The sequence below is a fragment of the Anser anser genome, assembly GCF_964211835.1.
Source record: "Anser anser genome assembly, chromosome: 8".
Taxonomy (NCBI): Eukaryota; Metazoa; Chordata; class Aves; order Anseriformes; family Anatidae; genus Anser; species Anser anser.
Window position 1 is genome coordinate 6,169,043 of NC_139728.1, and position 26,594 is coordinate 6,195,636.

The window sequence follows — 26,594 nt, forward strand, 5'->3', positions numbered from 1 at the left end:
AGAAATCATCACAGAACTGCAGAAGAGCAAACGAAGTGAGCTGAGGGCAATTCGACCGTCTTCTCTGTCAGTTCCCCAGAAGTCTATGAAGCATATTACTGGGTCTCCAAGGTACTTCCCAGAGATTAGTTGGTCATGCTGTACAATTAGGAAGTGATTAAAACAAGCTGTTTCTTCATTATATTAAGATACTTGCAGCAGTGAGAGCCGTTACCCTCTACATGTGTACCTCTCCAAACTGAGGATATTTATTAGCACTTAATAACGATGTGTCACCTCAGCCAAGTGACGAGGCAGCACAGTGGTCTCAGGTACAAGGAAGATGTTGTTATGAAACTCCACCTGTTTCACCTGGGCAAATCCAGTAAGAACATTTGAGCTAAGAATGCTCAAATGTATTTGAACACTATGTTTAATCTTGGGCATTTTGTTTACTTCAAACATACCTGTAAACCTTTAACAAAAGGTAATCAACAAAACATGTAGAGTCTAAATTAAAGAGATGGGGTTTAAAATGTTCTTATGAAAAGAAAAAGAAAAGATTCAACAAGACTCCACATAAATGATGTTTTCTAATAAGGCACATGAAAACCTCAGTTACAGAAATCATTATTCTAGGTATTACGTGCTATTTTATATTCCCAGCAGGATGCTTTTCATCTCATCAAGAGTTTCCAAGGCTGTTTAGTGTTTCTGTATATGCAAAACAAACTTAAGGGCCCCCCAAAAGATCTGCTAATTAAAAAAAAATGCCTAGTAAAGTGGTCAGACAGACTGGAACTCGAGTATTATAGGTAAGAGGGATGAAATGAAGGCTTGGAAACTATAATTTCTATTTCTGTGGTAGGAGCAGAAGCAGCTGTTATAGACTGGGCAAATTAAAGATGTGGCTGACTAAGCCAACAGTCTGGAAACAAGACGTTGCAAAAACATAACAGCAAGTCATCTGCACCCCACTTTTAAAAAGCCAAAAATGCTGACCATTTCTTTTTCTCCCTCCCTTCCTGTTATTCTCATCTGTCACAAATATCCTCCAGCTGGTATCCCTCCAGCTTTTGCTCACCAGTTCTTATTTCCCACCCCCGTCTTGGGGAGTTAGTAATAATTCCTGGGTCTTTGGACAAGTATTCCATAGTGGGAGTTGTCAGCAAACAAGAAAGGACACTTCTAAAAGAAGAGCAGGTGAAATAACAGAGATGCAGTTCTACACATTTATTTTTTTTGCATATGCAAGTTGTTAGTCAAACATGTAAAAACAATCTTCCCATACTGAACAATAGTTATCATTTTTACAGGACAGTTTCATCTGCCCAGTAAAATCAGCATCTAGATATAGCAATGTCTCAGATTAAAAATCAGAAAAAATGCCACCTTCTTTCTTGATCCCTTTTCTAGTCTATTTACCTTCCTTCTTTTCAAAAACAGTTAGAACTAGTTGTGCCATGAACAAATTGAAGCTGTATACTGTTTTCCATGTCTAAAAGTGATGGATGTTCAATGTATTTCTGCAAATATTACTTAACAAAAAAAATTAGCCTTTCCTCATACCAGGTTTGGACTATGAACTTCCTGTTAGAAGAAGCATTAGCTTAGCTTTAATGTCAAATGGTGTTGTGAAACTAGAATTTCTCTCCATTTATATTAGCATAAACCTGTGGACTATTTTTGATCTCAGATTATACATCATGAATGAATATCACGTGATCTACTTCCCAAATGTCTGTTCAGACTCAAAACAAGTGCTTCATTTCAGATTTGTGTGATACATTTAAGCACTGCCGTTTCAACACTACTCTAAGACAACATTAATAGTGTTGCTACATAGAAACATTGCATCATATTTGAGACATGCTGAAGCTCTCCGTAAAAATTGTTCGTTAAATACATTTTAAAATATTTAGGAGCTTCATATCTTAACTCACACTCAAAATTGATACAAGCAAATTCGGTGCCTCACTTCTTATCAGAAATGAATCAAAGTTAACCTTTAAGGTGTCACAGGGCCTTTTTCTGATGCCTTTACACGAAATAAAGCGATTGCCTTTTAGCGTTTTCATACAAGTGTAAGAATATAAGAGAACAGCAAAATAATTCTGAAGGTTAAACCCCATATTCAGTACAGTTTTGTTTTTGTTGGTTTTTTTCCTCCTACTGTGAGAGTGGGTATTGGAGGAGGTTCTTCGCATCTCCTCCCACGCAGTTTCTGTGCTTCATAAACAGAAGCCAGCTGCAATTTTTTCAAGCCTAGTGGTTAGTTGACATTTACCATTAGTTTATGCTTTCCATTCTATCTTATCACAGAAGAGGGCTAAAAATTTACTTTTAAGGAGTGGAGATTAAATCTTTACATTTTTAATTCTCCCACATTGAAGGGAGGGGCCTGCAAACAAGATTTTGTGGTGGGGCATAAAGAAGGGGCAAAAGGATAAAAAAGGATAACGCTGTGCACCAGAACAGAGAATAGGACCGAGGAGTCCTGGTTTTACTGTTACTATTTTGCCTGCTGGACAACACTTTATTGCACCTCTTGACCAGTTGTACTGATGATAGTGTTGTTTATTTCCTTTTCAATCTCAGTCACTATCAGTCACTAAAGAATGTAGTGTAGAGTGTTGATTACATTTCTGCTTGACAAACTTGGCAGTGTTATTCAACAAATACCAAAAAAAAAAAAAAAGCTTTTACATATATACCTATGATATAGTGATTTGATGGTAAAGATGGGAGAGGGGAGGTAGAGGTCTAGGACACCGCACAAAACACTTTACATCTCCAGAGCGAAGAAAATGTCAAATCCAGCTGAAAAGGTATCACATGCTGCAAACAAGTGCCTGCTGCACCCTTGTGAAAGACTACCACTACAGTGTAGCCCCCTCCCCAAATTATGATGCAGCCCTACTGTGCAATTTATGAGTCAAATAAACAGAGAAACAGCTCTAAGGTTTGTATTTTGGTGATTGTCTTGAAAATAAACTCAGTTATGAATTTTAAATATGCAAAATTCCTGTATCAAAGTATAGATACAAGACAGCAGTGTCACAACCACTATTTTCAACAGTGGAACACACTTAAAAGTATTCTCAGGCAAACAGGTATTTTGAACTCAGTGAAAATAGAGATGGCTCTCATTTAAGGCAAGTTCATACACAAAGGAATCAGGAAAGCAGAGGTGATCTGATGAACAAAACTGCCCCCAAAATCAGGAAGTCAAAAAAGTTGTACCTATAGTCATTAACAGCCCACTAAAACCTCCAGTGGGAAATTAACCTCAGAAGTTAGTCAGCCAGCAATACTGTGTTTATTTATTTAATGGACTTTTACAGAGCAGAAATCTAGAGTATGTAGCCTTTAATCTGGTGATATTTACTAACAGAGCTTTTAAAAGAGGTAACATTAACAGGATTGCTGTAGATATGAAAAGGAACTTGGAAAGTGCAATTACTGGATGGCTCCAAATTTTATCTGATCTGTTTAGGAGCCACAAAAGAAAACCATCTCAGACAGCTCACAACAGAGTGCCAGAAAATACCATGCTGTTTTTTTTTCTTAGGTCTAGGTCAGGACATTTGAAGACATCCATGACTAAGTATGATTTCTTTTTCCTGTATCAAGGCTCTCATGACCAAACACCACAGAAGCAGTTAAAACTCATACTGGCTCAGAACATCTGCAGAAACTCAGTAGTGCAGCTGTTCACTGCACGTGTTAAACAGGCAGTACTAAAAACTGTAAAAGTGGGTCAAAGAAAAACCAAGACCTAAACCAAGAAAGACCTAAAACGAAGAATTTCACATAGGTAACTGGAATAGAATGTGAAAACAACCTTTTCTCCAGGTCAGCAAGCTGAAAGCTTTAAGGGAAAAGCAGTTTGCAGCAATCCACACACAATAGGTCATGAACATTACTTCCTTTTATTGTGTATTGCACTTACGGGGCACTAAATTTTTCTAAACAGTATCCTAAGCACACTTTTAAGTCCAGCCAACAAACATCTGAATGTCACAGCAGCCTTTTAAGAGAAAGCTTCAGTACTGTGAGTTTTTAAATAAAGACTGAAATGTTTCAAGTAAGACCAAATAGACTCCAGTGCTACCTTCTCTTGTTCCTTCAAATTGAAAATGAAGAGCAGCATGTCTGGAAAGTAGGCAGAATGTAATTAAAAAATGATCTTTTTGAAAGAATAAAGGAGAAGAGCACCGATCTTTAAATAAGGTGGAAACCCATCTGGAGATGGACAGCAGTATCTGTTTCTTTTTGTAGTGTAATGATTTAGAAGTGCGCTCAAAGACAGATCTTAGTAATAAATACTACGCAGAAAGACATTAAGTACTAAAAATGACATGCATCCTATGTAAGCATGATCTAACCATCGCCTTATTTTCCCCAGTGATATAAGCTTTCAAGAAATATGACATACCTGTGTTAAAGTACATTAAAAATAATAGTATCTTAGCATGCATGCAAAATCTTTTGAAAGACTTTACTGACTGCAGTTAGAATTTATACATCAGAAGAAATGCTATAAAAGCCAACAATAAAATTAAGGTTTTAAAAGTTTTTGTATGAACTGAAGAGAGGGATTCAGATGAATCAGATGGATTTCTTTTTCTTCCATGAAGGTCTCCTTTGGTTTCATTAACAGGATTTGGTCCTCACATTTGCATGTTTGTTGTTTGGTTTTGTATTTTAAGCAGCCCTCACATTGACTGCATTAATTCTAATTTACGCTATGCACAAATAGAGCAAAATATCAAGTACGTACATGACCGCACAGAGAGCAAGACACCTCCATGCAAGGCTCAGTCGACTAAATGCAAGAATTTCCCATTGCTCCAAACAGCTTTTCAGTCACAGCTAGTGTCTCTCTCTCCATACACGTACAGTCCTGACGCTTCATTACTAAGAACTCTACATCTTTATTATAGTCTTATTCACTAGTCAAGATAAACAACGGATCTATGCATTACTGTTAGTGCTGATTAGAAAGGAAGACCTCTATTTCAGAAAAAGATGAAAAGAGGTTTTGGTAAGTTTTTGTTCTGTGTTAGCATAAGGAAAGGTATGTCTAAATTGTTTTATTTGCTTTGGGGGAAGTAGATCATGGCAAAGGAAAGAGGAGGAGAAAACCTAGGCAACATGATTTTTTTGCAGATAGATAGTACTCTGATAGTTAGGAGTTTCACACAGTATTGGAAACCCAGCTTTCCAGGCCTTTCTCCAAAAATAACAGAGCTTTAACATTCCAGAGGCACACCAAAAACATCAGGTTATCAACCATTCTGGAGCAGCAAGGGGTCTTTTTTCTTTTCCTCACGCAAAAGGGCTTCCCAGAAAAACGTGCACTGAAAAATGTTTCTTTAAGACATCTTTGGTTTTCCCCACAGGGGAAAAAAAGATTAAATTTTCAACCAGATGTAGTTGCAGTTTTGTTTACATCTGCAAATGAGAGGGAAAAACTAAAATAATGAGAAAAAACACGCTCTACAAAGTTCTAGTAATACCTTTAATCATATTACAAGCTTAATGCATTACATTAATTTGTTAAATTAACACAGTTGGACTTTTAGATCAAACAGGAGAGAGAGAAGATTGCAATCCAACAAAAGCATGTTATAGAAGTACTTTTCAAAACATGCCGAGTATTTTCTTCTGCCTGAACCCTAACAAAAGGGTTTTTCCTGGAGGCAGGTATTAGGTATTTTGTCTTCATTTTTGTTGTTTTACTTTTAATTGTAACTATCTATTCTGCTTTGTGAAATACACTCCAGTCTGCTCACATGTCTGTGCATAACAGTTTTCTTAGGACACTTTTGTATTAGTAATACTTGAAAAAATAATCCCATCACAGGTCTGCATTTTACAAAAGACCACAAGCCTCAGAAGATCACTGTGTGCACGAACTACACTGAGTGAACCCATCACATCAATCCTACACAAAGCACTGCAAAGTTCAGTGTTTTTTCTACTCTGAAAGAGTCTCACATCAGGTAGTGAAAGCTAACTCACTTTGTTCTTTGCCGGTGAATGACTTTTTCCAGCATTCCCTCTTTAAATGCGATTTACATGCTGAGGTTCTGGAGCCGCAGTACCTGCTGCTGCCAAAGGGCCACGCAGAACGCAGCGGTCCCACCACATTACCGGCATAAAGTGGGCTGGGTAGGGGGACCCTTACGAGGACCCCCACCTTCCCTTTCTCACACAGCCAACTAAACTCTCTTATAATTGATGCAGTATGCAGAAACTAGAAGGCGGCTAATTGAGTTTAAAAGCTATACAGTTGCAGACTTATTTAGGAAATGCTTCCAGGCTTGCTTGAACATTTACTAATAAAACTAGATCACAAAGCAAAGTGAATATCCAACTCGATGTACCCAAAAGGCATAAAAGATCCTTTTCTCCATGTTCTTAAGCCCACGCTAACCTCTCCAACGAAGTATGGTTCTAGAAATCTGAGAATCTCCATCTCCATTTCTCTCATCCTGAAGGCTGAGATGTATGCTGTTGGCAGTGATTAATCACAATACCAATTACAAATTTCTGTTGCAATAATACACTACACCTGAAATCAAGGCCCTGTTTTACTAGATTTTGTTTAAAAATGCAGTTTACAGGCTAAGAAGATTATGAAGACAAAAGAGAAATGGCCATACAATTTAGGAACAGAAAAGAGGCTCCTTGATTCCCAGGTGACTGAGCCCCTAAACCACATTTCTTGTAAAGCATGATGATTCCTCTACAATGGAAGATTATGTGCAGCTGACATGAAGTAGAAAGGAATTGATAGTACCCTGTATTTAAAAGGCTGAGTTTAGGAAGCATAAATACATAGATGTTTCATCCTCCTGTCTTTAAGCTAGCGAGTTTAAAAAATAGTTTTTTGTTTACATTAGACATTTCTGTTTGAGGGAGAGGCAGATAGAAACATCATTAGCCCAGCCATTCTGAAACTTTGCTTGCTATATGTACGTAAAAGTCAATGCAGAAGAGTGCAATTCTTATCATGCACCTTTAAAGACAAAGTAAAGATCTAGGGCTGGTGACCTCAGCATGTGAATCCAGCCTTTAAACTAAACTAATCCCTTCAGGTCCCAACAGAGCATGAACTGCAATTAAAACTATAGATTCAGTTCTCAGATGATGAGTCCATGCTGTGTTTCATACAGCTTTGACTACATTGCTGTTATCCTGATAGGTGGGCTACGGATACAAACCTTCAGCGAGCCTTTTTGGCTGTTTCTAGGAACACTTCCACAGGAGATTCCCCCTTTTTCTTGACACGGGTACAAAAGCCATAACTCACGCTTTTTATAAGTATGATTCACAATTGACTAAGACAGAGGAATCTCACTCAACAGTACACGGTTCACTAGATAGTAAATAGAAAGTGTTGAGTTTTTCAAAAAATTAAAAGTAAAATAAAGCTTCCTCACCTCAAAATAATTTTCAGCTTTCTTCAGAGCACCACTAATGCTATCGTTTCATGATTTAATAGACAAAGGTCTTTAATAGACAATGGTCTGATGTTGTGATTTATTTGGTTTGGGTTTTCTGATCCTTCTTAAACTCATGGTGCTCATGATTAATATCCTTGGGATTAAGAGGTGCAAATTTCCCAGTAAATTGAGAGCTATGTATCATCACAGGCCATAGCACAGAACATCCAAGGAAAAAAAAAAAAAACAGGGAGAGCCTGTGCAAAGATAAATTATTCACACAGTTTCCAAAAGAAAATAAGTTTTCCCTCCCCTTTAACACCTCTCAAAATTTTCTTATTTATTGAGAGAAAAATAAGGTTAATTGTTCCCCACCACCACCTCCACTTTCCCACGTTGTTCTGTACCCACAGATAACATAGGAAGCTACCATTAGAAACATCTACACAAGTGACAGCACCTATGAAACTTCCTGCCATTGATGAGCTGCCTACCAAGGCATTTCAAGTCACGTAAATGATTTGAAGGAATAGTTTAAAACAAAATCCACAAGAAGAGTATCCATAATATTTAATGGAATAATTAGGTGTGAAAGGAACCCAGGACCAGCTCCCGGCCCAGGTTCTGAAATCATGCTAAAAACTAGGAAAAAAATCACTATTAGCGTTGTTCTCGCATTCTTTCAAACTTTAAGCTTTCAGAGTCCTGTAAGAACAGAGTGGGAGAAACACTGGAGCTGAACATCTAGATACACTTCCGTAAGTGGGTTTTAATTCTCCTTTATATACACAATGTAATCACAACTAAAGCAAGTAGCATGATGAATAGAAGGTTTTGATCATTGTCTTTTCTACTTTGTCTCATTAGGTACTAGACAATTCTTCCCTTACATGGGATTCAAGACGCCGTTATTATATCCTCAAACCTAACTACTGCTTGCACCCACTTGAGTAATATGAATACATGTAAAAGACTGCTTCCCAATGTAATGGTTTATTTCACATGCTTAATCCACATCGCTACAGCCATACTGAAAGTATTTCAACAGATATAACTTATCAGAATGTCAAATTATATCCTTGCTGTCCAACAGTTACAGCACCACTCCATACAGCAAAACAGGAACATCTGGGATCCTGCTTTCATGATGGCAGCTGGGAGTGCACTGCTATATCTGGAAGTGAACTGTGCTCTCCTCAGGGTTTTAATTGTTACAGAATATACGCAGGACTTTTAGAAAAGGAACAGCCATTTTGGTTTCTTGAAGGATTACTTGTGTTCAAAGCATTATTTTTAGAAAAGTTATCTGAGTATATGATATGCTTGCATGACATGGAGACATTGTGCATGTTCATTCTGTATTTAAAACACAGTTGAGCATGGAGAATGGTTTCATTTCAGAAGTTAAGAAATTATTTCTCAAATAGTGCTAAACCTAAAGATATTTTGTGTGTGTTTTTTTGTTTGTTTTTAAACCAAACACACCAGTAGAGTTTTTTCACTAACAGATGTTTTGATCTTACTTTTAGGAAAGTAAAAAACGGTTTGGAAAAATGCTAGCCATTACTTCTTTCAAGTTGTCTTTTGCTTTCACATTATTCCTTGCAAAGGCTTTTTGGCAATAGACATAAGAAAAATTACTCATTTACCTTCAACCAAACCCTGTTATATGACAGGAAAGTGACCACTTACAACCTCGGTCTATATTAGGTAAATGAAGCCAGGCAAGATTAAGTTCTTACTATAAGAATAGTATAAGATAAGTACCTATCACACCCTCTCTAGCTTTCTGCAGCACACATGCACACTTTACCCACACTTTGTTTTTTTTCAGTTAAATGAGGGGATTGTGACTCACTAAATATTTCATTATTATTCATTTATCTTTGCTGATTCCTGCAGGACTATATGTACCGGATAGTACTTAAATATTATCAGTCTGTTCTGCGTGGAATGCATGCACACCTTCCTAGCATCACCAAATGCTCTCAAACGTAATTACTAGTTAATCAATGAGCCTTTTAGTTAGTTAGAATTTTTCTCTCCACTTCTCAGAAACTGATAATTTTTTCCACTGATTATGCTGTTACAATAGTTTTCTAATATTTATACATAATCCCTCTGAGCAGTATGAAGAACATGAAGGCCAAGAATAGGGGGGAAGATGATACAAAGATGCTGTAATTTTTTCTTCATCATTTTCCCTAAGTTTTCTATTAGAACAAGTTGTAACTTAAATATCTGAAGACTACATCCATGATCTGAAAACACCAGACTTTGAAAGAAAAGTCTGTGACCCTTCACAGGTATTAGCATTTCGGTTTGGGAGCAGCTGTTAAGATACTCCTAAGCTCTTCCAGACTTACTCTTCTTATAAACACTTCCACTAGCTTGAAGGAGATTTCAGCATAGGTAATTAAACTGTAGGTAAATCTTAATTTTCTATGGGTTTCAATAATTTGGGGAAGGAAACACTAGCCTACCAACAAAGCTGTTGGCAACATGGGTGCTAAGAAACCATTATTATTCAAAAAAAAAAAGAGCAAAAATCTATGCATTTTCAAAGTAGTCAGTCACCTTCAACACTATTTTTCAGCATTTGACATATGTAAATTTGATGTCTACTGTAGAGGTACTTCTGTTCATTTTATCTCACATGGAAAAAAAATTAAATAAGCAAAAGTTTACCCAAAATTCACACTTGTAGATTGCACATCTGCATAAGTTGCACATGATAAACTGTGAACTATGTGCACAGACACACAAGTCTGTTTGCAAAACACAGAATTTGGGAAGTTTAGCACACAAAGTGAGCCCTCTTATTACTTGAGTTGCACAATTTTTCAGCAGTGGGTACATCCTAGGCTGTTTTAATTACTATGACTAGCCATAGTGAGAAAGTGCGATCACGCTAATCAAAAAAGATTTTGTAAGTAATGATTCCATTGTGATAGCAAGGAGAAGGAAACCTACAGTAAGAGCTAACAGTAGATCTCATTTCTGTTTGCATTTGATTTCTTTTGAGCTATGAAGCAAAAAGTGAAACTCTAGCCAAAAATGAGGCATAAGTATTGGCATGGCAGTGAAAGAAGAAACTAGCAACAAATAGAGGAAGAGGAAATAAAGGAAAGCCAGGTTTTTCCTTAATACCTGTAGCCCAAGAATTATTTTTTCTTCTTTTCTCATGACAATTCTGAACAAAGAAAACCATGATTTCTACAAGAGAGAAGATAGAAAATGTGCAGTCCCCCCAACATACTCCAAGGTTATACCCATTACATTTGCTGTTAGAAGTTTATAGAAAACTTAACCTTCCCAGATTTATTACTTACAGGTGTAATTTCCAGTTAAAATTCCTGGACTTACTGACAAAGCAACTTTATTTAAAGCCACTAAACATTTCTTTGAAGAGCTCCCTCCACCCCCTGCCAAAACTAAAAAGTACTGATTGTAGTAGCCATGCAGAGTGGTTTAAGCAAAAACCTTTTTACTAATATTCAGAAGGGGAGAAACACAGACAGCTGCTTTCACTTGGCCAATGTACCTTCGTGCATTTTATTGACTGTTCTAATCAAGATTCCTTCCAAAATCAAAGCAGTCATAGGATTTCGTTCAGCATATTCTAGTACTAGATTTTGAAAGAACCTGAGCGGTTACATAAATGCACAGAATCAGGAGAAAGCCATTTGGATGAGCGCAGATTTGAAAGACTCTACTTCAAAGAGGTAACCATGAATTACAGACACTAGGCAAAGAAAATTTTCAGTAAGTAAATTCTGCTAAAGTTCAGGCTAAATTAATGCCATAGCCTTATTTTTCTTCAGTAATATAAAATAGATCAATTTCATTATTTTTCTAGTAAACATACACTGAATTTTAGGTGTGATTTGCTTTTAAGTGAGAAGAGAAAGTCATACATAAGCACACATGTTTATCACCCTTGGAATTTGAGGCTTGTTTTTAAAACAAAAAAGGAAAGCTTTTCTGAAACCACTTCCCCATCTCTTTAGCAAATACCAAATATTATTTAGTTTTGATTTATTCAGAGAACATAAACTGGATTTGAAATTTGTTAGCCCAGTGTGAATATTTTAAAAGAATCCATGCACTTAGTCTAAATTGGAAACAGCTAGCATGTACCTTGTTTAGTACCAGACTTGTATACAATGAACAAGTCTAAAGGAAAAAAAATGCCTACATGCGATTTACAAAGGCTTCATTCTTTTGTTTGCATTCTAACAAGAGCGTAAAGCAATAACGTCTCCTGCTAGAAGTGGGGGAGTACTTTAAACAAGTTTCACTTACACAGCATTTCTTCTCTTTTGAAATACATACTTTAAAAATGCTTCACAATTAACATATTGTACACATTTTGCAAGGTCCTCAAAGATCTGGAATTGTTTCTGGAAAGACTCAGTCCAATTTGGCAAACAATTACAGCATACATTACTCTAAGGTGCATTAAATGTCTGGCTTCCGTGAGGGTACAGAAACATGTGCTTTACCCACAGTTAAGTCCAATAAGCAAAACAAAGTCAGTTATAATTTAAAATTGAAAGAAAAAAGGAAAAAAGGAGAGCAAAGTGAAAGACAACAAGACTAAAAGGCAGGCAACACTACAACAGCAGAGTGGAAACAAATGGGATATTATAACTGGGATGCAGTCACAGGACTCTGTGTAACTCTGTTACAGCTAAACACCAATAGCTTCTGGTGAAATTAGTTCTGTGTGCCACTTTAGTGAAAGTATAAAGAAGCACATTCAAAAGCCAACGAGCACAAAGAAAACATAGTCATGACTATTCACAATAGCGAATTCTGTACTGAATGTGTGAACTGGACATGGGTTAGGCAAAATACAAGCAGCCTCCCTTTGCCTGGGATCTTTGTAGCAATACAAGCCAAGCGATCTAAACAGAAATGGCTGGCTGTGCTAGGAGAAGGGGAAGAAATAAAACCCCACAAAAACAAAAACTGCTTTCCTCATGGAAGAATGGTAACTTTGGACAACGTTTTGCACCACAAGTTCAAAGGGTTATTTTATCTGCATTGTAAGTACAGACCCAGAGATTTTACAGTATTCCTGTCTCCATGCTATTGCTTCTTCTGCCATTAATGGCATTTAAATTATAGACCCGCTGCAGCCATGTAGTCAAAACACCACATCATCCGATGAGACACTGTATTACAATGTCAGTGTGTCTGTGTTTTAACTGTTCTTTCATATACTGTACTTCTCGTCAATCACTCTCTTTCTCTGCCAAAGAATAGATACAAGAGACGATTCTATCTTTAGACTCCACTGAAATTTTGTGCTCAGACAACTGCAATACTTCATCATTCATTACATAGCCAAGACTCTTGTTTACAACCATGAAATTTTTAGAGGTACAAGGACTAGATAAAAACATTTATAGAGAATTTAAACTGAAAATAGAGGATATTGTTAGGGAGGCAGATTAATTAAAGCACATTATGCTAACTTCTAAACTAAATATTACACTAAAAAGAAATACCTGATCAAGTACTTTTAGTGTCCAGTTTCAATAATACATTCCAGATGTACTGAAACACTATTTTCCAAAGGCACGTACTGACCTGTACATATGTATCTTTATTCACAACAAATACTGATTTGCAACAGCCCTCTGACAGCATCTCAGACAAGAATATATTCAATTTCAAAATGATTTTGCGACAAAATCTGAGACATTCCTTTTTCTAAACAACCCCAAGAAGTTAAAACCACTCATATGAAGTCACTAATGGAGCTAGGTACTGAATCCAGATTTTTGGCCTGTGTTTAAAGCTTTTTCATCTCAAAAGCTAAGAAGAAAGCTGTTTCAGTGTCACTAAACTGCTTTTTTTGGGGGTCTGCTCCTATAAGCTGGTCCCCTGCTGGCAGCCCTCAGACAGACAGCTCCACTTAAGATGAAAGGGATTATTTATTTAAGCGAGAATTTTCAAGATTTCATAATGTTTCCTATTTTCTGCAATTTGAAGTATGTTGTTCACCAGCCCCAGCACTCAAAGCTCAAAGCAATGCTTTAAAGTATTCACACTAAGAAATAAACAATTTATATTATTAAACTGCAGTCAAACTTTTTTTCAGCATTGGCTTATTTCTAATGCCTTATAAAAATTAATGATGATTATTGCTTATTAAATGCATAGCCTCAACCCTGAGGAGCTAAATATCAGGAATCCATACACTTTTGTGAGCATGTAACAAACTCGCCAAGATTATCTAGAGCAACTGAATCTATTCAGCAGTTCAGCTGAGCCTTTACAATTGTTTCCACTGGGGGGAAGGGCCAAGTCAGCACACATTTTTTTCTGAAGCGTTGAAATTGTTTGCCCTACTTTTCCTAAAGGAAAACTGTAGCCTTTCTATTGCAAAGAAAACAGTATTTTATGACTGACCTAGCTTGTTTTATTTTTATTTTTCCCCTGAAATGTAACGTCTTTTACTCTTTCCCTGCACTCCATTTTAAACTTCATCCAAAGCTGCAATGATTTGACATTGGACAGAGTATAAAAGCAAAACAAAACTCCCCCCAGCCCTTCTCACAGTTAAATAACAACGGAAATACATTGCAGGCATTGGAGAAAGTTATGCAGACACTGTTTTTATTTTATTTTTTAAACAAAAGTTCTTCTCCAACAGCTGACAAAAACATGTAGAAGTAGGTCTACTTTTTAAAGTCTTGAGCTGTCTGAAATACTTTTTACCACCAGAAGTGGTTCCAACGCAGTTCCTTCAAGCCTCATTGATGCATACTCAGCGTGACTGACCTTAGAGAGGCTCCTGAAGTAACTGAGGTTGGAAGGGACCCCAGGTCCTCACCTAGCCCAATGCCCTGCTTAAACCAGAGCAAAATCTGATACTACCCTGTTTAACAAGTTCTTAAATATTGCCAAGAATGGAGATACCAGCCTTTGCTGACATGACTGTAACACTGAGGCAAAACTTGACAAATCTGTATAAACAACTCTATACATAAGCTTATGTCATAAGCCACTAAAGTTGAAGAAAATCTATAGTTTAGCTGTAGCATTCAAGTTTTCTTCATTACTTCTAGTTGCCTTTTTACAACAACAACAAAAAAAAGGCTGTGGTAGACCAGATAGTACTCAGTGGTAGCTGTTGGTAAATGAACTCAATTTAGTCTAGAGTGTTAAGTGATTGAGTAATGATCACTGATCTAGACACGGGTGATGCTGTGAAGATTTGTTTAGTTTTTGCATCATTTTAACCCAGCCACATTCCTAACCCTTAGTTTCCTTCAAATATCATAATTCACCAGAAGTGTCTGAGTTAATTCCAAAGTTAGAATAAATCCCGTCTCACTGCACTAAGTACCTGCAGTTTGGTTCTGACGATTTGAAAATTCTCCTCGCACAGAAGTAAATAGCCTTTCCTAAGTTCAATTCTAAAACCAATACAAAAATTCACTCTCAATGTAGTTAAGTGGGAAGTGAAGTAAAATTAGGTCCTTTTGAAAACCTACTCCAAAAGACATACCGTTTATAGCCCAAAGCTATCTGTGGAACAATTCATTGTCTATGAGTGAGTACGACAAACCCTCAAAGTATCTATTAAAAGGTACTAGGTTTGATTATTTAAGAACTGGAGATCCTTTGCATAGAGTTTGACTCCCTTAGTTGGTTCAATAGAGATTGTTTGCCCTCAAGGAATGATAAAAATACTAGGCATTCTCATCAGACACCTGCTTCAAAAGACATGATATTGCATAACAGATTTAATTCATGCTTGACTGCTATCTGAGTAATTTGCATTTTAGGTGTAAAAAAGAAGAGCTTATGGGTGGAACACTAGAATTGCTTCCCCTGTATCCCCCCTCTGAAATCTGGTCCATTTTTGAATTTACTGATACTGACATCATTAACAGAAATTCTCTGATTACTGTGACAGAAAAATAGGGAGAGGAACGCATTTAAACGCACACAAAAAACAACAAATGAGAATGATCTGTACCCTCTGTACCCCATCTTACAAGCCAGCAAGAAGTTTAAAGTTAGACTGTATTTCAACAACTGACAGAAAATAAACACTTAAATACATTCCATTTAATATCTTTTTACATTGGTATTTTCATAGCTTCCTTTTTGAATTCAGAAAAAATAATTTTTGTTCAATTTAGGATGTATCAAAACAAAATAGATATTATACTTTTCCAGTACATGTATTCTTCTGCATTCATAGAGAAAGACAAAATTAAATGCCTAAGTCAGTATATTTTTCAAGCAGATATTAGTTATTGAGCATTGAAGGAAAAACCTTTATGAAAGCAATGCAAAAATAGACCCTGTTATGCTTCACAGCTACATAGAAAGTTCCTGCTCTGGGAAGTCCAGCAAATAGACAAAATATATGACACAGTAAAAATCATTTTTCACACTTTACCATCACAAGAAGTCTATTGATAGTGTTTCAAAGATACCTTGCTTTATTCAGACCAGCTTACTTTTAGTCATTTTCAGAGTGACCAAATTTTGAATTTCCTGATAATCCTGATAAAATATCTCCTTATGTTCATTTAAGTACTTCAAACAGATTTGCTTGTTTTCTCTCTAACTAAATGCCTCACCTTTTCCCATTTTCAAACTCACACGCCAGGGTAGCAGAATTGTCTGTAATACCTAATCTGTATATCCAAAAATCCAGCCATACTTATTTTAATTGTTTCCTTTCATAGTCAAGTAGCAAGCAGCTATATTCATAGATGTGATGGGACTGAATGGAACAATTAAATACAAACAAGGTGTCAGTTCTGGGCTTTACACTTCTTGTAATGACTCAAATGCATAGGTCTGTAGAGAAACTTACAGCAGAGCTAAAACACCTGTGATTTTAAAATACTGTTGTAGATTTAGTGTTATGAAAATTAAACAAATTAGAAGAAAAATTAAGCTGCCACAGTAGAGAGAGTTTCCATATTAATTTATGAATTTTATAATAAAATAATTTGCCATAGATACTCTCCAGAGTGAACATAAATTAGCATAATCTGAGAACTGCTTTGCTGAGCTTGTCCAGAGACATTTTTAAGCTGCAAATTTTGATACACATTTTTAATCATGTCCCTGGCAGTCAAAACATTATCAAGTTCCACGATTAATTCCTTACATCTTTTATCAAAGAAATACATAAACACTACTTCCAACAAAAATAAGAAAAGGAGTCTTCCCAAACCCATAGAAACATCTGTCTGCATTCTGGTCCTGAAAAAATGCCTCTATTGCCAGATCTAGGTCAAACTTTGATTTTCTTTTTCCAGCCATCTAAGAAATTCAGAAATGGATGCAAACACTGTCTGATGAAAAAGCCAAGCAACCTAAATAGAATTATATTGCAAGTAAGTATCCATGATTTTGCCAAGAACTTATATAAACAGTGGACTGAATTATTTTCAGTTTATAATCACCAGCTTGTCACGAGCCACAGACACGTAACACCTTTTAATGCAATCTACTTTGACACAGTTCATAACAGGAGGATAGCTCCTGAGGCAATTTCCCCCTTCTCCCTTCTTGCAGTGCATTTTTGCACATATTTCTGAGCTTTATCATTAGAGTACAGCTGGAGGCATGCTTTTGTTGCCAAACAGTATTCCCCCAATGTCTTCCTCCCTCATGTGAGGAAAAAAAGGACAATGCTGCAGGGGTGGGAAGAAAAGCATAGTCAGAAACAGTTGTTTTACCCAACCTGTACTAGGCAGCATCCATCCATCCATCTTGCTCGTAACAGCTCTTCAACTGCACGTCATCATAAGCCATTGCACACCACACCTCTCACAAGAATAGACATGTTTTCCATATTTCTGTACTCTCATTTTACATAAGGAACATTTGTTCACCTTCATTGTATCAAATTAATAAACGAGAAATCAAAAGAAAGTCAGCAAGCTTCGTACTATAGCACTTTCTTATAACTATATTTTCCAAGTATCCCCAAAGACATCTAGAGAGGAGTAGCTAGATTGTTTTCAATTACTTGGATCTTCCGAACGAGCCAATAAGTCCAAGAAATATCAGCATGAAGTTTCAGTAATAAATAAATCTGACAACATACTCAAGGAGGTGAACATGGATAAGGAAGGTCAAAACACAGTTAACTCCTTCAGCAGCCTATTCAAAAGCATCCTTTTCTCAAAAGGAAAACCCCTTTTTAAGGTAGACTTATGCCAATTACATGGCACTCAGAATAGTAGAAAACTGCAAAACACTTTTTAAGGTTCAACTCTGCAGATCTGCAAGGCTTAAGAGCCCCATACATAGAAGGTGGTTTATAGCATTAGTAAAACCAAAGGTTAAAGACTTTTCTTCGGGGGGGGGGATAAACACACAGGAGAATGGTTTTTTGAAGGCTATATGTTGCTCCCACTAACAAAAAAATTATCCCAGAGCTATTTCCCATCAGTTTAACTCCAGAGAAGAATCTGTAAGATAATGTGCTTTCTCTTTTCATCTAGGCCATCCAACTACTTGCTAGCAGAGTAATGTACATAAATGAACTCTATAGTTCCATATATCTTTTCTTTTATCTTCTGAGGTTAGCTTTCAGTGTAGTTTGGCTAAAAGCTTATCTAGATACTAAAAACCCTTCTCAGACCCTCAAATTCAGATGCTAACATTTTCAGCCAACAAGGTCACACGCATAAAATATGTACGATTCATATATCAGATATGTAGAATTAGTAGCTAAAGCAAATTTGTTTGATAATGGAGACAGACTGTGGCTCTGATTTACCTGCTAGACATCTTCCTGGAGAACCATTCAGCTGGAGCAAACACATCCTGTGTACGGTTTTCTTGGCTGTGCCAGGTCACGTGTCACCCAGGAGCTGTCACTTCAGCATAAGGATAAATACTAAATTTGGCCTAAGAGGAAAGCAGAACATCCAAAGAATGTATTAGTCACTTAGTTGAGCACAAGAAGAGTTAGGCACAGGAGCAGGAGAGTCACAGGTCTAAACCTGGAGCCTTGAATCTTTGGATTTAATGTTGCTGCCTCCTGCCATTATGGCGATAGTACCAGGAATTCACTCTCCTCTTAACTGGAAAAAGAGTAGGCACTTTTTGCTGCCTCCCTCTCAAGGAATGGAGGGCATGCCCAACTCATGGAGGACCAGGATTCAAATTCCAACTTTACCAATGAGATTTTGAAAACGAGTCTACCCCATACCCACTACAGGGTATGCTGACTGATGCAAGGGTTCCTCTCAAATGCCTCCTGCATAAACTTTTATACTTTGCAAAGAGCAATTAAGTATTCAGTCAGCAACAGAGAACATGCTCAGCTACAGCATGGTAACTGAGACAACCATCTCCCTTGTCTTTAGCATTTGCTCAAATGATCAACTACTTGCAGGAGCCGAAAGCACAGGGGCAGGAAGCTGCACGTGCCTGCAGCCAGCTGCACAAGCTGTGCTGAAGTGAGGCCAAGGCGAGCCTGGCCTAGGCACCAGGGAATTCATCTGACAGATACTGTGATGACCCAGAGCTTTGGGCACATCCGTGGTGAAACAAGCACTGGATAGGGTTTTAATTTATATACTGGGTACTAGTTAAGCACCTAGGCTAGCTGTAGAACACATTTAAGCAAAATAACACAGCTTGATCAGGGTTACATTATGCTACTTTCGTAATTTTTTTTTTTTTACTGGAATGGTTGTTTTAAGTGACTACTAACAATTATCTGCTTATAATAAGTGTGATTAGAAAACATTCTATTATTTTGTATGCCATCAAATGTCTCAATACTTTTGGGAGGGTCCCTGAATTCTATAAAAATTGGAAATGCCATGAAGAGACATTCATGATTGTGGAGAAGATTTGTTGGCACATTATCTTTGCTTTTACTGCTTTTAGTTTTAGTATTACACCATTTTAGTGTTCAGTATGCTAATTGTACAGATATCATCTCTGCGGAGGAAACGGGGTGCAGTTGAAGCGCTTTGCAGGTATCGTGTGGTTGGTGTTGTGCACACGTGCAAAGCGGTTTGGTGAGGATATTTAGATTTGGCTGGCAGCAAAACACTTCTTGTTTAAAATAGAATTTCCAAATTCACTAAACATAAATCCTGGCAAATGAAGCACAGAATGTCAAATACAACAGTAGCTAAGCATAAAGGCATGGCATGCAATATAGGATACCAAAAGAAAGCGAAAAAAGACCTCGATACCATTTGAGACAAGTTCAACTCCTTAACCATGCAGGATGGCAAGGTGTTTGTTACGTAACAGCAACTTCAGATAGCTTTTTTTTTTTTCTTCAAATCCTGCCATCCTTTCACTGAAGAGCAGTGGATTATACTTCTACAGAGTCTGAGAGACAGGGAGAGGAGCCAGCAGCAATATTTAGCACAGAGTGACTGATTCCTGGCATCGTTTAGCTTCTCTGCAGGAGGAATCTGGGAATCTGGCAGTGTCTTTTCAAAGATGTTGATTGAATTGTTGATACTTATGTTATACAAAGGCTCAAAATAAGCGCACAAAAAAAAAGAATGAGTAGATCCTAAGCCCCAAAATTACCTTTTTTTTTTTTCCTTTAAATGGTGGGGGGAAAAAACCTGGGCAAAGTGCCAAAGACAAGGGAATGCAGACAAAGTTCATAATTCAACTTCTGACTACACATCTCCGACAAACATCTAAAATATATAACTAACACTTTAGGCACAAAGAAACCTTAATGCAAGAAAGACTGCTAGTTCTTAATTTTTGTGAGACATGGAATAATCTGGAAAGTAAATTTATTTATTTTTTGACCAGTATAACTATCCCCACTTCCACTCAGAACTGTAAAACTCTAGCAAGTCTGTCTCATCATAAAGATGGTGAATTTCTACTCTTTCACTACACTTAGGACTTGAACTACAGAAGTCCCAGCCAACCAGTACCAACAGGGTGTTGAAATCTGCTGATCATTTGAGAAAAGCAGCCACATTTTGTTGCTGAATATCAGAAAGGAACCAATTGTCGGGATGTACATGCTTTGGTTATTCTTGCACACTAAAATTTTGCAGAAACTTATTTACGTACACACATAAAAACAAGTTTACAGACTTTCACTTTGAGAAATATGAAGGGAAGACCAACAAGGTTGGTTTATGTCCTTAGAGAGGGGAGAGAGCTGGGAAAGGGCAAGAAATTATACTGGACCACATCAAGTAAGCAAGCACACTTTCTGCAGTTCAGAGCCTTTTTGCAATTCACGTAATGAAACTCTCTTTCCATTTGTCTGAAGTAACTGAGTGCCTGGCACACGCTTGTAGAACTGATCCATCCCCATTTGGGTTACACAGCACAGGCCCAATCAAGGTAAGGTTTCTCCAGCATGTGACTAATCCAGCCCACTTCCTCAGATACCTTGTCTTTTCAACTATGTTCATGCAAAACTACAGAAAGCTAGTTAAGTTTATAGAAAACCAATACAACTGAGATTCCTAGTGGAAAGAACGGAACATAGATGTATGCTTTTCCCTCTAGTCCACTTCAAGTGGTAATTCTCTGCATCTCCCTCAATATCTTGGCACAGCTTACCCAGTCCAGACTCATTTTCTTTTCGCAGTAAAAATGCTTAAGACTATCCTGCTGTTGATTCACCCATGATCAGCTTTTGTAGTTTTTGGTTTCTTCCAATAACTTAAGTTTGAATGCTAGGTAGACATGGCTGTTTGTTTTAACTGTATTTCAAAGGTTTTCCTTTAAAGAAGAGTCTTACATTCTTTTTCCTAGATATGTGGTTCTTTTTAGACTACTCAGTCTCCACCTCTTTTGATTATACAAGAGTATGAAAGACCATATATTTTCACAGCACAGGGACAGCTGATGTCTGAACATCAGAAAGTCAGTATTTGGTGTGTGGCAAGAGTATCCAAGGGGAAAAGAGTTTCAAGAGCCCTATCTGAACTGCAGGCCAAACTGAAGTTTAAAACAACTCTTAAAGACAGAACCTGTTAATTGGAGCACATTAAGCTCATTGAACAGTTACAGACCAAAATGGAAGAGCAAGTGAAACAAAATTAGGTAATGGAAGTAAATCAGAGCACGTTCATGAAGGAGAAGGGAAAGTTGAGGCATCTATTAACACAATAATGCCTACTGATGTTATATTCAATTATATGTTATTCAATTGGAATTACTGTAAGGTACAAGTATCTACAGAGTATGGACAAGCAACAGGTATGAGAACTAAGGAACCTTAGACTACTGTACCATAGTGTTCATTTGAAAGATACATCACATTGAATTCAACAAATTTCTATGCCATTCCTGCATTCAGATTGCACTTTGTAGTGAAGCACAGCAGAAAGGACTGGAAGTTTTAGCAGAAATATCACTGAGTGTCAAGGAAATGGATCTTTAAGAGCCCCTTGATACTTTCTAAACTCCTTGCATGCAGTTTAAAGATAACATCTAGAAACTAGAAAATAAACTTCACTAAGCACTTCTCCCTTCCCTTTTCCTAGTGAGCTCTCATGTGCAAATATCCTGAAGCAGAGCAGCTTGCATGTGTGCAAACACACACGTGCACACATATAAGCTTTTGGCTGCAAGTTTGTGCCTATCTGTTTTAGTGGCAGTGTGCCTAATCTGAAATTGTTTGCTCCATAACTCCTCAAAAAATGCTATCATGAGTTTGATTGAAGATGTGATGGCATCGTTCATGCCCTCTTTCTAGAAGGCATCTCTGCTGTTTTCTTCCATGTGAAATTAGGGTTCCTGACGTGCCCGTGTGCAACCCCCACACACACAAGTCAGCCATGACCTTCCTGTCTCTACTGTATTACCACATGCCAATAAAATAAATTGCAAACTCGGCCAGAAAGAAAGAAAAAGCACACCCAGCTAGTACTGGGCTTATGCAAATATTTTCAGAAGGCACCTACACTATACAAGTAATCCAACATAATCATAAACAGCTGAATGAGATTCTGATACCTAACCTTCAGGTACACTGCCCAAAATAGGTGCTTGAGAGAAAGCATTGGAAGGAAGACAAAGAACAGGAGAGGCGAAAAGGGATAAAGCTATCATAGGAAAGTGGTAGTGCTCCCCCTCCCTTTTTTTTGTTGTTTGATATTCAGCAGGAATTTGTCATGACTACAGTAGCCCACTCACTCCCTTTTTACACTAATTCCCAGCATTTCTGTATCACCACGTCTCAGATACACTTATTGAAGACTCAACTTTCTAATCTTGCAAGTGCAGGTAGAGAGAAGGGGAGAACAAGAAATACCAATAAACTTCCCCACCCTTTGCCCTTAAATTGCTGATACTTGCGCTTTCCCCAAATACCTGAGGACTTCACAGACCTCTTCAATAGATGGAGGAGATGAGTGAAAGAAGAAAACTGATTTGTATACGCATCATAATTTCACTTTCAATTTTACAGTTTAAAAATACTTGGTTTTATATACAGGTAACTCAAATAGTTTGGAAGAAACTTAAGCTCCACAGAAAAAAAAAAATTACCAGGATTTATCACTCAGTTATTTCCCTGAACTGTTTCCACACATTTGGGAGGAATCTAGATCTCAGAAACTATGTCCTCAATTTCCTTGCAGTTTGTGCCCTAGGATTGTGGCAAAACACCACGCATTACAACTGGTCTTTGTTCTCCTTCCACCCTTCACCATGCCTTCTATCAGTGATGCTGTGAACAGCACATAACAATAACACTGATCTGTTATGCAAGATACATAGACCCTTATATGCCAGTTAAAGCATGATCCACATTTCACAAGAAAAATAAGTTCCAGAGACATGAACAGACTGGTTATATCCTCTCTTTGGTCGTATTTCTTCCTTCCATCCCATTTATTTCTTTGTCAGTCTTGTATCCTGCCTCCCACTGCCTTAAAGGACAGCATTTGGAACCTTAAACCAGTTTCAAGCAACGGGATGAGGTCAGCCATGAGATTCACGGGACAGGAAAGATTAAAACATTTATTGCAAGTGCAAATGCAGTGCCCTATTCAGACAGCTATGCTGCCTGCTTGTTATCAGGTTGAATTGAAAACAAAAGTTATATTAAAAGACAGCTGGATCATTATTTCTCCTTTCTGCCCCCTCCTCAAGTGCCTGAGGTCATTTTCCACAACAAAAATGAAAGTCCTTCTTGGAAGTGTTTTTGTGCTAAACAGCAGTGGTTAATTTCTTGCAACTAATTAGTTATTCAAGTGAAAGTATAATGATCCTCAAACATGATTGAAAGTGCTTCAACTGAGTTTCCTGCTAACAGCATACTTCTAGAAAAGATGCAATAAATCAGCAGGGTTATGGAAATCTTTAAACAAAGCAAGTCTACGACAGGAACCCATTAAAGATGTAGCCATGTAATATTTATGTAGCTAGCTGACTTGTGCTTTTAACCTAGCACTTTCAGCCATAGCTTTTTAGCACCTGGGTCATTCACTAAGAATGAAATTCACCCTATCTGTTAAAAGCCAGCATAATGTCTCTGCATTAGGTGTTCAGAGTATAGAGTTTACACAGGACTTAAGTAATATAGTCCTCCCACTGCATGGAATTTCATCCCATTTTTTCTAAAGAAAAATACAAATAAAACACCTTTTGGCAACACAAACCTGTGAAACACAAAATCTTCAAGTACCATTAGCACGAAACTTGTTAGGTACCTAAAGAAGAAAGGTTTTATAAATCCATTGATTAAAAAACGCTCAGAACAGCCAGTGTCACCTAGGGTTGTTTAGATTATGATTTTTTGATTGAGTGATTACTGAGATAGTATCAGCTGATCTCTACACCAGACACACTTTCAGCAAAGGTGCTGACTGCACTGGAATCTTTTTGGACGTGCCATCCATCCATTACAGGCTGGGTACTGCAGAAGAGCAAGACCCAGTTGTGCAGAAAAACATTTTGGTTATGTTTGGGCCTTTTAAGTGTTACTGAAGTACAAATCTGATCCCCTTAAATTGCCAAAAGGAAGAGACATTTCCCTTTCTTCCATCACATTCAACTGTCTGTATTATATGTTTACCTGTATTTTAAAAACACAATTAAGCATATGTGAAGCAAAGGGAATGTTTTAATAATCCTCGCTTCCTTTGGCTATACGTGCTTTCCCTCATCCCATTTGCTCATTTACTTTATTGCCAATCTCCTAGTCCATCTCCCACAGCTTTAAGGGACAGAATTTGGATTCATAAACTAGTTTCAGTTGAGGTCCCAAACACTTGCTTTTTTGTTCCATGTTGTTTTTTTTTCCTCCTGTCCTGCCCTGCCTTCCTGCAGCAGATGACTGCAAAAAGGGAAACCTCACTCTGTGGGGCTGCAAAAGGGAAATTTTAGGGGTGTAGGAACTGCAGTTTCCTGAGAAATGGGAGAAAGCAAAGAGAATATAAGAAATTAGCAGGAGAAAGGGATTGAAGGACAGAAAAGGAGGCTAAACATCACTCCCTCTTCTTCCTAATAAAATCATCTTTTTAGTTTTAATGGGTTTTGGGCCAATGACCACTTTCAACTCACACTTTCTTTAGGAAAAATAAATTAGGAGTCCAGTTTAATTTTGTCAATGGAAAGTTTAAAGTGGTCACTGGAGCACAAATTGCTGTTCAAAAGGCAGCTGAACTCAAAAGGGACAAGGAGGAGGACGGTGGGACAGCTACACAGATACCGACACATTAAAGACATTAAGGGTGCGCTATTTTTCAACAACAACAACAAAAACGGTTTTATTAACAGTTCCTGTTATCCTGTACCTTTTCATTGGGGGATTTCTTTAGACAAATATACGTTACTTAAAAATACCTTTGCCGGGGCAGAAAAGTGGTTTGTTTTCATTGGTCTTAAGAAAAAGAACAGTAAATGAGCTAGGAGTTTGCTCCATGAACACGTGGGATTATGCTTTGCCTGTGCAGTAAATCATTGGATCTAGTACAAGTAATTGTACTGCAATGGATTTTGCTATGCTAAACATTTAAACTGCGTGCCCTGTCCTTCAAAGTCTGAGGTTATGCTGTGTTCAGAGCTTTGTAGGGTTCAGTCAATAGCATATTTGTTCTGAATGGTTGTTCCTAGATAACAGTAACAAAAATCCCAAACTTGTTTACATCATTTAACATGCCTAAAAGCTTAGCTCAATGCTAAAAAAACACAAGCAAGCACATAATGCAATTTTTTAGAATGGTCTCCACTGTTGAAAGTAAGTTACACCATCGAAAGGCAAAAAGTATGTTTTTATCAACTGTGGGCCAAAAACAGTTTTGCTTCTTTAAACTGGAGCAATGACTTGCATAAAAAGATTTCAAGGAATTTCCTCTTCTCCCTGAAGATAGCCATGACCCCTTCTACTGCCCCAGAATGCACACTGTAGTGACTGCAAGATAGGCATATCTTGAGAGTCCTACGCAGCAGCCTTTGTTTATCACAGCGTCCAGAACGTGTGATGGAGAGTCAAAATGAAGCAAATCGGGCAGGTCCACCAATCCTATGAAAATGCTGTTCCAATCTGAGCAGTACATCCAGTTAACAGACAGATGTTACACTGGCTGTCTGGCAAGTGCCCCTCTACTGTTTTCCTATCTCAAATCGATGTCACCAGCATTTATGCACAGGCACCCATGACATGTGCAACGCACTTTTGAATTTGTGGTCTAACTTCTGTAAAGTATGATGATATTTTTAGGAATGAATTTGAAGCACAATCTCTCATCATCTCTCATCCATTTTAAACTAAATGTGGAAAGTACTGAGTTTGTCAGCAACAAATAGGTTTGCATACAGAACTTTCACGAAGAAAAAAACACGAGAATACCAAAACATTTACAGCAAAGGAGATACTGTGATCAGGCAGTGATTTACTATCCTTATGTTTTCAGGATCATAATTCTAACTGAATGCTGTCCACCTTTAGTTCATTTCCAGTACTGTGTAATAAACACTGTATTTGAAAAAAGCATATTTTTATATATACATGTTGTTGGGGTTTTTGTTTTTGTTGTTGTTTTCATAGCTACCTAGGAAGTTCCTGAAGCTTAAACCGAAAGTGGAGGTGCAGAACCCAAAAAGGTGCCTCTCTTCCAGGGAGGACGTGATTCCCCCTCTAAAGGCCTGGGGCAGGGTTCCTCAAATGCTAATGGCTTCAGTTGTGTGCAATAGCCCTATATT

The 26,594-nt window shown here is 37.5% G+C and overlaps 1 long non-coding RNA gene across 7 annotated transcripts in view; it reads left to right on the forward strand.

Moving 5' to 3' along the window:
• The window catches only part of LOC310903462, a 65,500-nt gene that overhangs the window by 30,607 nt on the left and 8,299 nt on the right, over positions 1 to 26,594 (forward strand). For 6 of the 7 annotated variants that reach the window (XR_014587554.1, XR_014587555.1, XR_014587556.1 and 3 more), the window contains exon 2: positions 1 to 26,594. This exon is cut by the window's right edge. This is a non-coding gene — a long non-coding RNA (uncharacterized lncRNA). The other variant, XR_014587560.1, reaches the window with a different exon arrangement.